Genomic DNA, 14,554 nt, shown 5'->3' on the forward strand with positions numbered 1-14,554 from the left:
TAAACCTGAGGTTGGTACACAGACTCAAATTCCCACTGTCCTCTAGCAATAGTCATAGGGAAGATATCCAAAGTACGAGCAGCAAGACATCTATATTTTGTTGAGAAATTTATCAAAACCAATGAAGGTCCCATAGTCACATTTTTTGAAGCGTATGATAGATTACCTGGACATGGGGTGGAAGGGTGGAGGGGCAGGAAAAATGCATCCCTGGCACAGATTGCAAAACAGAGGAAAGATAAAGCAATGACCTGGGATGCTCTCACCTGCAAATCAAGTAAAGCCATGACCTCCTTACTGTGAACTCTGTTTCCCAGATGGTGGAGAGAGCATCCACCATGACCTCCTCTGACCAATAGAGGGACCAATGAGGCGAAACAGAGATGACATTAACAAGACTGGAATCACAGAATGGTGAAGTTCTTGACATTTAAGGGGGGAAAAAAGTTCAGAATGCATCTGCTCTATTATATTTTGTTTTTAAACCATGAAAAATTCGAAGAGGAAGGAAAACCAGAACACAAGCAGAAGCAACAGATCCCAAAGACGTGAGAAGTAGCAGGTCATTCTGGCGGTTTCGTCTCCACCTGGCTTTCTTTAGGCTGGCCTCAATTTCTCTCGCCAGCTCTCAGATGCTGTGACACATAAACAGCCTGGAAATAAATTCCCATTGCACTTGAACATTTGGAGTAAAAATAAGATGCTGAACTTTGGGTAGTTAAAAGAAGTGGGATTGAGGCTGAGGACACAGCTCCATCTGTGAAGCGCTTGCTGCTCCAGTATGAGGAGCCTGAGTTCAGCCCCAAGAAATCACATCAAAGAGGTCAGGCATGGTGGCGGACACTTGTGAACACAGTGCTGGGCTGGAGAGGCAGAAACAGGAGGATCCAGTTTCTGATAGGAGACCCTATCTCAAAAAATAAAATGAAATGAAAATAAGGTGGACAGTGTTTGAGAAGGATCAGTTCCTCGATATGTACAGATAAACACAAAAAAGGGGAGGGAGAGGGAGGGAGGGAGGGAAGGAGGGAGGGAGGGAGGGAGGGTAGGAGAGAGGGAAATTAAGAAGAAAAATGGGCACAATACAGTGGCATCAATGTCATAAAGTAAGTAGGTTCAAGACAGCTCAGAAATGCTCAAATATGGAGCTGTATAATTGTCAACAATAAAGAAAATATGTGCTTATGAAGCACATCTGTATGCCAGGCTCTGGGTTCAGTGCTGGGGACATTAAGATAAATATTCCTGGTGTCTGCTTTAAAGGAACTCATAATTGAAATTCATGAAAACTTGGAGTTCAATTTTTTTTTTATTTTAAATGCTGCTGTGGATGCTGTTTTTTTGGTAGCTTGAATTTGTGAAGAAGTGGTAGAGCTTCTCTTTAAATGCCGCCCAGGAAAAAAAGTCATTTCTGCTTGAATTCTTCTCCATTAAAAACAAAAGGAAAACCACAGGAGATTTTTTTTTACCCCATTTGAACTAATAAATTGCCACAAGCCCCCGCTAGAATCTATGAATAAGAATCCACTAGAATTGGAGTCCTAAAGAAAGAGAGAATTTATCCAAAAGGAATCACAACTGTGCCCCAACTCCTGTCGGGGCCACTTACTCAAAAGCATATTTTCCACAGCCCGGCCCAACTTCACTTACATAATGCATGATGCTTCATGGACATAGGTTTGGCTGTAGGTTCCATGCTGACCTTTTTTCCTTTTAACTTGTTTTTAAATAACTCCCCAACTGGCATACTTGGCAAAAATCATCTTGCAAGGCTATCCTTTACTACATTTCTTTCATGGGCTGGGGTCCTCATCAATGAGTGCCTCTAGCCTTTTTAAGGTTTCATTGGTCTTATGCAAAAGGATGGATGACCCCCAAGACCTCTTCTCTGAACACTGAACAGAAATCACTCTTGAGTTTCTTAAGAGGTAAATGCTGCTATAAATTTCCATGTGAATGCCCCATTGGTTCCAAAGGTCTGAATGCGACAGGGATGCTTCATTCTCCCAACTCAGTCTCTTACCCCTTGCCCTGTAGTACACATCACTGGTACCCACCTGGTCTCTGAGTCTCAACTCTTTTTTTTCTGACAGATCAGCTTTACAAGCTCTGGGCTGCTTATTGCTCAAAGTGTCTAAGAGAGCGACATTTACTCAGACAACAAATCTATCAAAATATTCCTGTCTTTCTTGCTCCTATGGCCATATCTCAGACATGGTTTCATGTTCTGTTTTGTGTGGCTCATTGTTGGTGCTGCTATATTTGTTACACTTGTGTAACTAGTCCCAAATCATACTGTGCATGCTACCAGCATAGAATCTTTAAAATGTATATCTGTCTAATCATGTCCCTTTCTGACCTAAAACCACTTCTACTAGCTTATTATTCATGGGATTAAATATTACTTGCCTACTATAACATATGAACCCTTGATGATCTGGTCCTCATCCACCCTAGCCACTCCTCTGTATGATAGCCAGGTAGTTGTAGGACCTACTTGGCATAGTGAACAGAATCCCAGACTGCTCCATGTCATATTACAACTGGTTCATTCCCTCTACTTAAATAATCCTTTCCTCCCATTTCCTTAGTAACTAGGATCTTATGACATGGCAAATGTTCTTCCCTCCACTACCCTCTTTGTCATGCTCTCACTTTCTCTCCCCACTGAGAACTGGGTGTTTAGCTTTGTGTTATCATACACTCTTTGCACATCTCCACTGAAACAATTATCATGATCACACTTTATTACGAATCTGTTTTCATGCATGACATGCCAGGAAACTATAACTCCTTGAAAAGTTTATCTATTGTCAATTCCCAACCTGGCAGTTGAACCTACATTAAGCAGTCAATACAGTCAATAAATGAAGGAGTAACTTTTAGAATCAGCAAATGTGGGGATGGATCTGGAGTCCTTTGGATATAGCTAACAAACTGACTTGACAGCATAATGTGGAGAAGAAACAGTCAGTGTAACTTTGCATTGCAAGAATAGAATTCAGAAATGAATATGAAAGACAAATTCTACCTCTGCACTGACCAGACACATTCAGGGGGCACAGTAGATATATTCACCAGAGAGTTGCAGGAAAATAACTAAAACCCATAGACTTTGAGAAATGGGGAAGGAACTGAAGAAACAGAGAATGGGCAGGACACAGCTATATCCCTCTACAGAGGCCATGAGCCAGGGTGAGTGAGTCCTGTGCAAGGCTAATGTGAGCAGCCTGAATCATTGTTGGACTGACATGAATGGAGGGATGTACCAAAGACATCAACAACTATGTGCCATGTACCTCTTGCAGTCGGCCAAGCAAGAAGCTGGATAGTTTGCTGCTGCTTCGAAAGGATAGCCTAGATGACAATAAATACCACATATTTGCTACACACAGGGTACTGTTCTCAGTGTTTTCCATATGTGAGCCCATTTATTCTCCAAAACAACTCTATGGGCTAAGTCTCATGAAAACATGGTCCAGAAAAGTTTAGTCATTTCATAAAGTTCACGTAGCTAGTAAAGAAAGGCTCTCAGAACAAACATGAGCAATCTGGCTTCAGACTCCTTGCTCATTCTGAAACTCACTGTGCAAAGACCACATATACTAAACTGAAAGCTGGCTCATATGAGGTGCATTCTCCATAGGATGTGCCTAAAAAGATGACATACCGAAGCTCCCTTGGCAGAACTCAGTCACGGCAAAGGTGCACAGGGGATGATGGTCTGTGAAGGTACATAGTCCTAGGACACACAGCAAGTCATTTCACTTTACAGTCGTGGGATTCTGACCTTCATTGCTCACGGGATGGAAGAGAGGCTTCAAGGTCACAGCAAGCAAGCAGTACAAGTGTCCCCAGGCCCAGCCCTCAAGGTTCCTAGCAAATTCTTCACAACGACCACTTGCTTTTCAGTCTTCTCATCCAGGTCCCATCACATCCCACACAGTCCCAACAATATGAGCCTTGCTAAACACCAGCATTTAGCACGTCCTCTGAGGCCTCATCAGGCCTGTGTGATTAAACACACTCTCTTCTGCTTGACTTAATACCCACATGTTCACCTTTGTCTACATTCCATGTCATTTCCCACTATTTTTGTGTGTAGCAATGGTGCGCTAGACCTTTCTGCCACCAAAGGCAATGCCAAACTTCACCTTTGAACTTGCCTTCGGCGTTCAATTCATTCATTGTTTTATCTAATCAGAAACTGTTACCCAAAGAAATAGATAAATAACTAAGTTGGCTTTGCTTAGAAATTCCTCGTTATTTGGATCAAAATTAATCTCATGTGATCGGTACAAATAAAAACTCAGAATAACTTAAAGCCAAATGTCCATCCCAGGAGAATACATAAGGTATACTGTCTTCATTCAATGGAACACTATCTAAAAATAAACTAGAATTATACCTAATAACAGGAATCAGTATAAGAATACCATATTAAACAAAATCAATAAGACACCAAAGAGTATATACTATACGATTCCATTTGTGTGAAGTTCAAAAAGAAGCTAAATTGCCCTATGGGATTAGAAGTGAGGAGATTAGCTTTCATTATTGGGGAGGGGCAGTGATAGGGTGGGTTTGCTTTGTGAAGTTCCATGAACTGTATGCCCAAGGTTGATGTGCTTTTCTTAAAGTACATCAGAAGACCCCATGGTCTTGCCTATGATGTTAACATATCATCAGACACAGGTTCAGATGAATGAGTCCTCAGTCATCCTATTACTAGAGAGCAGGATTGGCCAAACTCTGTATCTAAAACAAATTATTTTCTAATCTTATGGTTCATTTCTATGACCTTTACAATGGGCCACAGATTGGATTTAATTTGCTGGTAACCTGAATTTCACTCCTCTGATAATATGGGATATTTTACAGACTTTTCTTCAAAAACTTCTCTCCTAGTCTATACATACCTTTAATAACAATTTCTTGATTCTCTACTCTCCACCAGTGTTACCTGTTCATTCATTTTCTGCTTCATTTCACTCCAAACTTTGCAGTCTTTCTGTACCCCCTCTGCGCCCCATGGCTTTCTGCCTTATTCTAACCTCTGAGATCTTACAGCACAAATCCCTGAGGCACCTCTGGTGGAAAACATTATCAAACACAGCAAATACATAATTGAACACAGCAGGGTTGATGGGAAACTCTCATTCATCCCATCCGCCTTCCCCATCTTTGCCAATTTCCTTCCTTGATAAGCCCTCCAAGGCCATAGTAGAGCAGGAAACATCCTAGAGCAAGAGAAATCCCCATGCTAGTAACTCTTTCATTGTTTTGTGGACTTCCACATTAAGCACTATTGTGAACAAGTCCTTGCAATGATAAAGCCATCTAAAACACACATCAGTTAGTTCAGTTGGTCATCACTAATAATAGTAGGCATATAATTTGGCTAATATTCTTTCTTGCTTTACTCCTTTCATTGTTACGTAAACATAAGAATAATCAAAGGACTTTCCTTGACTAATAATAATAATAATAATAATATCACATGAAAATTAAGGGAGGGTAAAAGACCAGATATTTAGACACAGTGTCCCATTGCAAAGCTTTTCACCTATACCTCACCATCTTACAACACAGGATTCTGTAAGGGATCATTTAAAAAACACACATGGCTGGGATTATTTCCCTTCCTGTATCAGTTCTCCTCTGCAAAGTGACTTGCAACCCTCCCATTAGGAGATAGGATTGATTTCGGATCTGAGCCAGCCTTATGGCTTATTTTGCCCAGTGGAATGTGATATCAATGCTCTCGTGTCAGTTCCAAACCTAGACCACCTTGCCCACCTCTACTCACAGTCTTAGAAGCCAACACAGCTACTGTGTGAAGAACACCAACTAAACTTTGGGAGGAAGAGAGGCCACAGAAGTGGCCCTTTGCATCATTGAGTTCCATCACCTCAGCTACAGTCAATTCAGTATATAGGAGAACTTGACTGAAATAATCCCAAAGTAGCCCAGTTCAGAACTGCTCATTTAAAACACAGATTCACTAGTTATAAGCAATAAAAAATGTCATAGTTGAATTGTAGAAGAAAATATAAAGATCTTTCAGATACAATAGATTTAAACCAAAATCATCAAGTAGCTAAGACATGGGCCTGCAAATTGAAACATGTTAATGTACAATTATTAGGTATCATTAGTCTATTATATCAGAAAACATGTTGTTAACATACATAACATTTTTTGATTCATAACAATCAATTCTCCAAAACAGGGAACCAAAAGTTATGACTGTAAAATCCCAGAAAAATATTTCTGAAATCCAATCTTACCTAAAATCTCATCAGTATTTTAACTGGTACCCATGCAAATAACCTTTCAATAAAGCAACACCAGGGGTCATCCACCAATTTATATGCAACAGCTTTCCCAAGTCTCAGATACCCACACCCATGGACACAATCTGAAGTGCATCATATTTGTTACAGTCTCAATCACTTTAAATTGAAACATGTGGTTGGCATATAAAATGAATAAAACAATTCTTAGTAAAAAGAAAAACAGAAAATCCTTCTATTGGGTTGCATGCTCTTCTCTGTTGAGCTCAGTGATGCAGTTATACAAAATGCAACAGTTCAATTCCAGTCAGGTAACAGATATTTTCCCTCAATCTCTCAACCCTCTGAAATCTCTATTTCTCTTATTATATAGCACCATAATTTTAACAACATCAACACTAGAAATTCCTTAGTACTTGTTATTCTTCTTATACTCTCTATCAAAATCTGAATCCTAGCTAATTATCAACTTTCTTTAACTAAATAAAAGTTATTCAAGAAGCCACACAATAAAGGAGATTGTTTATACTATAAATTCACTAGTCAACTTAAATGCATTTCTCAACTACCGAGCAATTTTGCTATTTTACTTGTAATTTCATTTACTCACTGTATTTTAAACTGTCTCTACTCCAGCTCTAACCATTCCTCATTCAATTATATCTTCCCATGGACATTTATATACTTTATATCTCTTACTAAAAATGATATTATAACCCCTTCACTGTCTTAAAGAATTTGTCTGGTTAAGAAATCAGACACCAAGAAGTATCCTTGTCATCCTTTTTTAACATCCCTTACTCCTAATCTACCTTTAAATTTTATTAGTTTTAACACCTAAGTATCTCTCAAACATCTACTCTTCTCCATCTCCACTGTCCCCACAGTATGAGCTTCTCTCTCCTACACCTACCAGAGTTTCTTAAGCTTCAAGGCATTTATTAGCCTGTTATGAACATTATAAAACAGTCTCATTGTCAGAATCACTACCAGCTTATCGTTATAGCTTTTATTTATTCCAAACGTTGTTCAGCTTTGCATCCGTGATCTAGCCCATGCTTATCACTCTACTCTCAATCTCCACTAAGCACCTGCTCCCTAAGCACCTTACTACTGAACCATTGAACATGCCTGGCTCCCTCAAACACAAGGACTGTGCGTCTGTCATTTGTTCTAGATGGAATGTTCTACAGTTCTTCCTGTCCCTGTCCTTAGCCTACATGACTCTATTAATACTTTACAGCCCAGCACAGTCATCATCTCCTCAGAGAACCATTCCTTTCCTATTTACACCAGGCCATTTCATTATATAATCTCAAAGAATCCTACACATTTCCATCATAATATTTGTATTTGTGATTGGGTGTGCCCATCATATTATTTTCATGCTTGGATCCACACGTCAGCTAGTAGTATTTTGTCACATAATAGGCACTCAAATATTTATTAAAAAAAATTAGTACACCAATAAAGGAATAAAATAATAAGTATATAAGTCTCTCATAATAATTTCTGACTCCTCCAGCATTGATATTGTAATAAATAATTAATATATATTTAATTTTCATAAGTAAACTACATCAGGCAACTGGATAGAAACCACAAAACAATAATAAGCTTTGTTTCATAAGTATTGGGCTCTTATTCTAAATAGATGTTATACATGAATGACTACATAGTCCATTTCCATTTCCTTTTGTAGAGTGCAATTTAAAGACTGAGAGAAAATTGCAAACTTCATTTGTTATCTGAACCTCTAACCCAGATAACAAATTCTATTGCCTACTTTCTATTCAGAACTTACTTCTCTGACTCATGCTACCAAGAGCTCCATAGGGAAATAATCCTAATTACTCCAAACATTAGCAGCATCCTTCAGTGGGGGATCTGAATTTAAATGACTTCTACATGACACCTGCTTTGGACAATTTGCATTCTTACTGAATCACAGTGACTTGCATAGATAGACAGACAGACAGACAGACAGATAGATAGATAGATGATAGATAGAGAGCTGATACATACATACATACATACATACATACATACATACATACATACACACACACATATATACAACAGGTAAAGAAAGGGATGTTTCCATTTAGCAATAATAATTTACTGACTTTTTTTAATCCTTCCCATTGCAGAAGTGACTTTAATATCCACTGGGTCAACAGCAAATACAAAGCCTGATCAAAATATGCAGCCTACAAAGAGGTATATTGACTAAAACCTTTGCTGTCTCCAAACATTATATTTACAGCCTAAACAAAGTTGTAGGGTGCTTGAAATCCTTCTTCAATAGATTATACAGCCTTTATAATCAAATCTAAACTATGTAACCCAGCCTGCCTTTGCCCACCCCTCCCCCGAGCCTCACTCCGAAGCTTTCTTTATACTCTGTTCATAGAGGACTTCTTCCCTTCCTTCAAAACTGCCATATTCTCTTTCCCCTGAGGGATCTCCAAGTATCCTGTTTAAAACTGTTTCTCTAATCTTCCAACTGCTTCTTTTGCCTGATGAATTCCTACTCATCTTCCAGGTCTGTACTTAAGTATCATTGCTTTAGAGACCTGTCTTAGCTATTCCCTTCCTCAAAGAAGATGGGATTCTTGCGGTACAGCACTGATAATTGGTCCAAGGAACGCTGGCAGAATGAAGTAATAGGCAGTGAAATTTGAAAAAGGCTAAAGCAATTGCAATTAACTATGTAAGCAGATGAAAAGTGGAGAAGTTAAGTACATGTGCTTTGTCAACTTGACACAGACTAGAATTACTGAGGAAGAGTGAACCTCAGATAAGGAATTCCTGTATCAGGTTGGCCTGTAAGCAAGTCTGTGAGACATTTTCTTGTTTGATGTGAGATGGCCTAGACCATTGTGGGAGGGGCCATCCCTGGCCAAGTGGTCCTAGGTTTCATAAGAAAGCAAGCTGAGCAGGTGATGGGCAGCCAATGAGTAAATGGCTTTCTACTATGGTCCCTGCCCTAGCTCCTACTTGAGTTCCTGCCCTGACTTCCACTGATGATGGACTGTGACAAAAAAAAATAGTGTAAACCAAACAAATCCTTCCATCCTAAGTTGTTTTGGGTCACTGTTTTACCATGGCAATGGAGAAGAAAACTAGAATGGTGTATAACCCAGAGTTTTTCCAGAACTAATAGAAGACTAGAGATAGAATTAGAAATGGAAACAGTATATAGAGAGGAAAAATTACAGATGTATAAGGTATTACATCCATCAAGAGAGATGTCTACAGCTCTGTAGAGACCTCTATTTATATCTGTCAAGAAAGGTGTTTGAGAAATGAGTTCACATGATTACAAGGGCTTTAGAGCCCCACATGTTGCCATCTGTAAACTGAAGGTCCAGGAGAGCTAATAGCATAATTCAACCAAATGTGAAGACTAAGAATGAGGACAGTTTCCTTAGTCCTAGTCTCTGAGCAAGACAACATGAGGTGACATATCCAACCAAGTGATAAGACAAGAAAGCGGGGGGGAAGACAAATAAGAAGAAGAGGGAGAATTTCTCTTTTCTTCATCTTTGCTCCATTTGGGTTCTTGACATACTGAAAGAGACTCACCCACATAGGGGGAAGCAGCATTTGCCTCTACCAAATACACTAACGGAAATGACCATTTTATCCAGAGCTAAAATTAAAAAAAAAAAAAAACTGAAAGAAAAAAGAAAGATAAAACCTTAACCTCCAAGTTTTGTGCTCCCGTCAAGATGAGATCTGAGATTAACCATCAAACTGAAAAATCCAGGGAGTAGAGAGGAGAGGAAAAACTTGAGGACAACACCGAGTGAATCAGATTAATAACAGCCGAGTGAAGATCTCCAGATCCTAAAACGGCTAGAGCTTCAGAGTGAGCAGCCATGTTTCCTAAAGCAATTCTCTCAAAATTGCCCCTTTCCAATCATATATATACATATACATATACATATATATATGCATTTGTATGGGCTATAATTTAAAGTATATCAATGTCAAAACAAGACAACAACAAATGTGTTCAGAAAGTAACTCCATGTTTGTTCCAGCCCATTTTGATCCCATTTTATGCCTACCCCAGCCCAGCCCTCCCTTCCTTGCTCATTGGCCAACCTTGCAGTGTTAGACCACTCACCTAATACCAGGATTTGCCTGTGTATTGGGCCAAAGCCTCTTCAGTCACTTTGATCTGGGATCAAAGTTTACTTTCTAAGCCATCACTGTTCCTTTTTCTATGCTCTAAAACGATGCCATCTTTACATTTAAACTGCCTACCATTTGAGGTCACATGAATCTCTTTTCTGTAATAGTTACATTTAACCACAACATACTTTCCTATTTGGTTCAACTTCTAATCACTCAAGTCATTCTCTATGTAAGTTATTGTCCTGTATTATTTTAATTTGGAAAGAATATCTATTTATATGTACACTACATATAGATATAAATATACTGTTTAAACTTTTCTTACTCATTTACTGTTTTTCTCTCACCAGAATATAAACTTTAACCAAGATGGTCTTAACTTGGTTAATCTTTAGGGAGGCTTCATCTCAATTCCAAGGCCCTGACTTTCTTTTCCTTACAGCATTTCCCATGGAAAATTTTAAGTGAAAAATTCTTTCTCACATCCTTTAAGAAATAAATTTCCTAACCCCTTCCTAGATTTATAAACTAGAAATGACTTGATCAAGGACTTTGGAGAATATTTTCTAAAACATACTCATCAAAAAGACAGAGTCTTCCCTATTACACAGGCCAAGCTTTGATAGGGATCAATTAGTAAATACAAGTGGCCAGTCCCATTGATCAACCTCTCCAAGATTTGTCTCAGCAAAATTCTCTCACCTACATTGCAACATTCTCTCTCCAACAGTCCTGAATACAGAATTCTTTGTTGTTATTAACAATGTCTGATATAATTTATCTTAAATAGTTCCATAAATACAGAAGGATTTGCAAGCTCACCCACTGCTAAATCCCTATGACTTAGAGTAAAAAGGGAACTCAGCGAATAGTTGGGAATAAATTTGTGAATGAAATGAAGGAAAAGCCTTTTTTCATTTTATACCTAAAGGATGATTTTGATATAAAAGTAAATAAATCTTCCTTGAGCTACACTTACCTGTTTCTAAAAGTACTACCATATCGCAGAAGTCAGCTTAAACATTTATTAGTCACTCTACATACCAGAAATATGATGAAGCTAATGATAAATGTTAGTGGCATAATCTTACTTCAACTAACATGGAAATTATATATGTAATAAAAATAATCACTTTTTTGCCAATATAGACAACATTATCATTAACTAGACATATTGCTATTAACTTTGTTTTAGATTTTAGTACTGAACATGAAGTACAATAGATTTTAAAATTCAAACAGATACATTGGACATATAGTTTAGATAGTCTAAGAATTTCTAATTATAAGAAAGTAATGTTGCCAGGTTCCTGCTATCTATACCTGCTGTGGAAAAATCCTCTTGTAAAGATTTGTTACTCAAATTGGTTTAATAAAACACTGATTGGCCAATAGCCAGGCAGGAAGTGTTGGTGGCATGACCAAACTAAAACTTTTGGGAAGAGGAAGAATGGAGTCAGGAGTCACCATCCAGATGCAGAGGAAGCAAGATGAGAATGCCATACTGAGAAAAGGTACCAAGCCATGTGGCTAAACATAGATAAGAATTATGGGTTAATTTAAGTGTAAGAGCTAGTTAGTAATAAGCCTGAGCTACTGGCCAATCATTTATAATTAAGATAAGCCTCTGTGTGGTAATTTGGGAAGCAGCTGCTGGGTATTTGAGAGTTGCTGGTAGGATAGAAACTTCTGCCTACATATACCTCCTCATTAAATGTGTATAGGACATGGAAGGGAGAGGAGCTCACAAGCCCCACCCCAATGAGGAGTTATTGAGAATAAATGTTTTCTGAGGGAAGGAGAGTTGGTTAAGGGTGTAATTCATAGTAGGCTGACCACACTCTGTTGGATAACCACACAGTTGTGATTATATGAGTAATACAAATTAGATTCCTTGTATTACTAAAATAAAAATTAATTTTAAAATGAGGTGGTAGGGAGGTGCAGGGTTGATCTCAGAGGAGTTAGGGGAAGGAGTGAGTGGTAAATACAATTAAAATATATTGTATGCAATTCTCAAAGAATTAATAAAAGTACTATTTTAAGTGACTAGAACAGTTATAGCAGCTATAAAACCTCAAACAAAAGCATTTGAAGAAGGCCATTCAAAACTTAATAGAATTCCTTGTGCAATGATAAGAGTATCCAAAGAGAGTTAATTTTTAATTGGCACATTGATCTAAATACAAACACAGTGAAAAATATTGTCATGGGTCCGTCATGATGGCACAGAACTGCATTCTCAGTACTCAGAAGCTTGAGAGGGGAGGATCATTAAATCCAGGTCAAGCTATGATGCACAGTAAATTTGAACAGGCCAGAATATGCAGTCAATTCAAAGCTAACTTGAGCTACATAGGAAGATGCTAGAAGGAAGAAAAAAGTAGCAGGAGAATGAGAGGAAAGAAAAATGGAGGTGAGAGAGAGAGGAGGAAGAGAGCAAAGGGGAGGAGAAGGCAGACATTTATGTTCCCCAAAAAAAACACAAAGCAGAAATGTGCTATATCTGTATCTGTATCTGTATTATCTGTATCATCATCTGTATCTGTATTTGTATCTGTATCTGTATCTCTATTTGTATCTGTGCCCACAGTGCTGACCAGTTCAACATGTCAATTCACAAGACTGCCATAGATGGTAGCCAGCACTCTCAGAAGGCATGCAGGATAGGAGTCATGACTGTTGGTAGGACAGCCTCTTCTGTAGAGGTTGACCTCACAGGAATCTGTGGAACTGTCCACAGAGCTGTAGTCCTTGTGCCCCATCTTCCCACAAGAGACAAGTCAACTATGAGAAAGGTAAACTAGAGCTATCTTGACTTACAGCCTTGAAATCTGAAACTGCCTTCCTCCAACCACTCCATCTCACACAGAGAACTGAAACTATGACTGTCTACATTGGCATGACTGTGTCTACTAAAGTGACCCTATTTTCCAAGAACTGCCTGTCCCAAATTCTTGCTTTTCTGTCATTGGAAATTTCCAAAAACCAAAAACCATAACTCAGCAGTAGAAAACATCTTGTACTTGTACTCTTGCATCTTGTACTCTTAAGATTCCTTCAGTTCTTTGCTTCAAAACCCTCATCTTGGAACTGTGTGTATCTTGCTGGTAGAGTTCATGTGTAACATGCACAAAGCATAAAATCCCTATGGCCAAAAGTAATCATCCTCACTTAACTATCATCACTAACTCTCAACTGTTGCCCTTACCCAATCTTAACCGATCATCACAACCCATCCCAGCTTAGAAATGCTGGCCTTCCATCACATTTGCATTCCTCAATAGTTTCTGTCCTTGATTTTCCTCTTGATGACACAGCTAACAACTTCATAAAGTAATGTTCTCCCTGACTTTTGGTCAATAATAAAGTCAATTCTACTTTCTCTTGTTGGCAAGGTGGATCAGTAATTGGGGACATGGAGCTTTTGACAGCCTCATGACAAGAGATCCCACCAGACCTAATACCTTTAGTAACAATAGCCCAGGTGTTGCTTTCAGAGTACTGCATGAATATGTCAGTGTTGGATCATTCAACGAACTCATTTTACACTTCGGTAGCCTCATCTGTGTGTTTATAGTTCACTGAAAGTTTCCTGTAGTTCAGATACAATTACTGACCCTTCTTCTTCACATAAGTTTTACTTCCAATGAACACAGATTATGAAATTTTCTTCCATTGATCTCTAGAGTAACAAGAGAAGATAGTTGACAAAAGTCAAAGTCTCATGTGGAAGAGAAAATGGTTTATTCACTTTTCACAATGTCTAAGGAACAAAACTTTTGTTTTGTTTTGTTTTGTTTTGTTTTGTTTTGTTTTGCTTTGTTTTAGAAGCAGGATCTCACTGTGCATCTGACTGCCCTGGAACTCCCTATGTATACCAAGTTTGCTTCAAATTCAGAGATCTGCCTGCCTCTGCCTCTGCCTCTGCCTCTGCCTCTGCCTCTGCCTCTGCCTCTGCCTCTACCTCTGCCTCCCAGGAGAGCTAGGACTAAAGCTGTGCATCACCATGCCCAGCTTAAACAAAACTTTGTAAAGATGAGGATACCAATGACAGAGATGAACATATTCCTGGGAATTGGTGGACATTATATGAGAGAAGTAACATCACA

At 38.6% G+C, this 14,554-nt stretch overlaps 1 protein-coding gene across 1 annotated transcript in view; it reads right to left on the reverse strand.

Annotated features, from left to right (window-relative positions):
- Positions 1-14,554, reverse strand: part of Kcnh5 (potassium voltage-gated channel subfamily H member 5) — a 297,452-nt gene that overhangs the window by 207,196 nt on the left and 75,702 nt on the right. The window lies entirely within an intron of this gene.

Source organism: Peromyscus leucopus, chromosome 14 (assembly GCF_004664715.2).
Source record: "Peromyscus leucopus breed LL Stock chromosome 14, UCI_PerLeu_2.1, whole genome shotgun sequence".
Taxonomy (NCBI): domain Eukaryota; kingdom Metazoa; phylum Chordata; class Mammalia; order Rodentia; family Cricetidae; genus Peromyscus; species Peromyscus leucopus.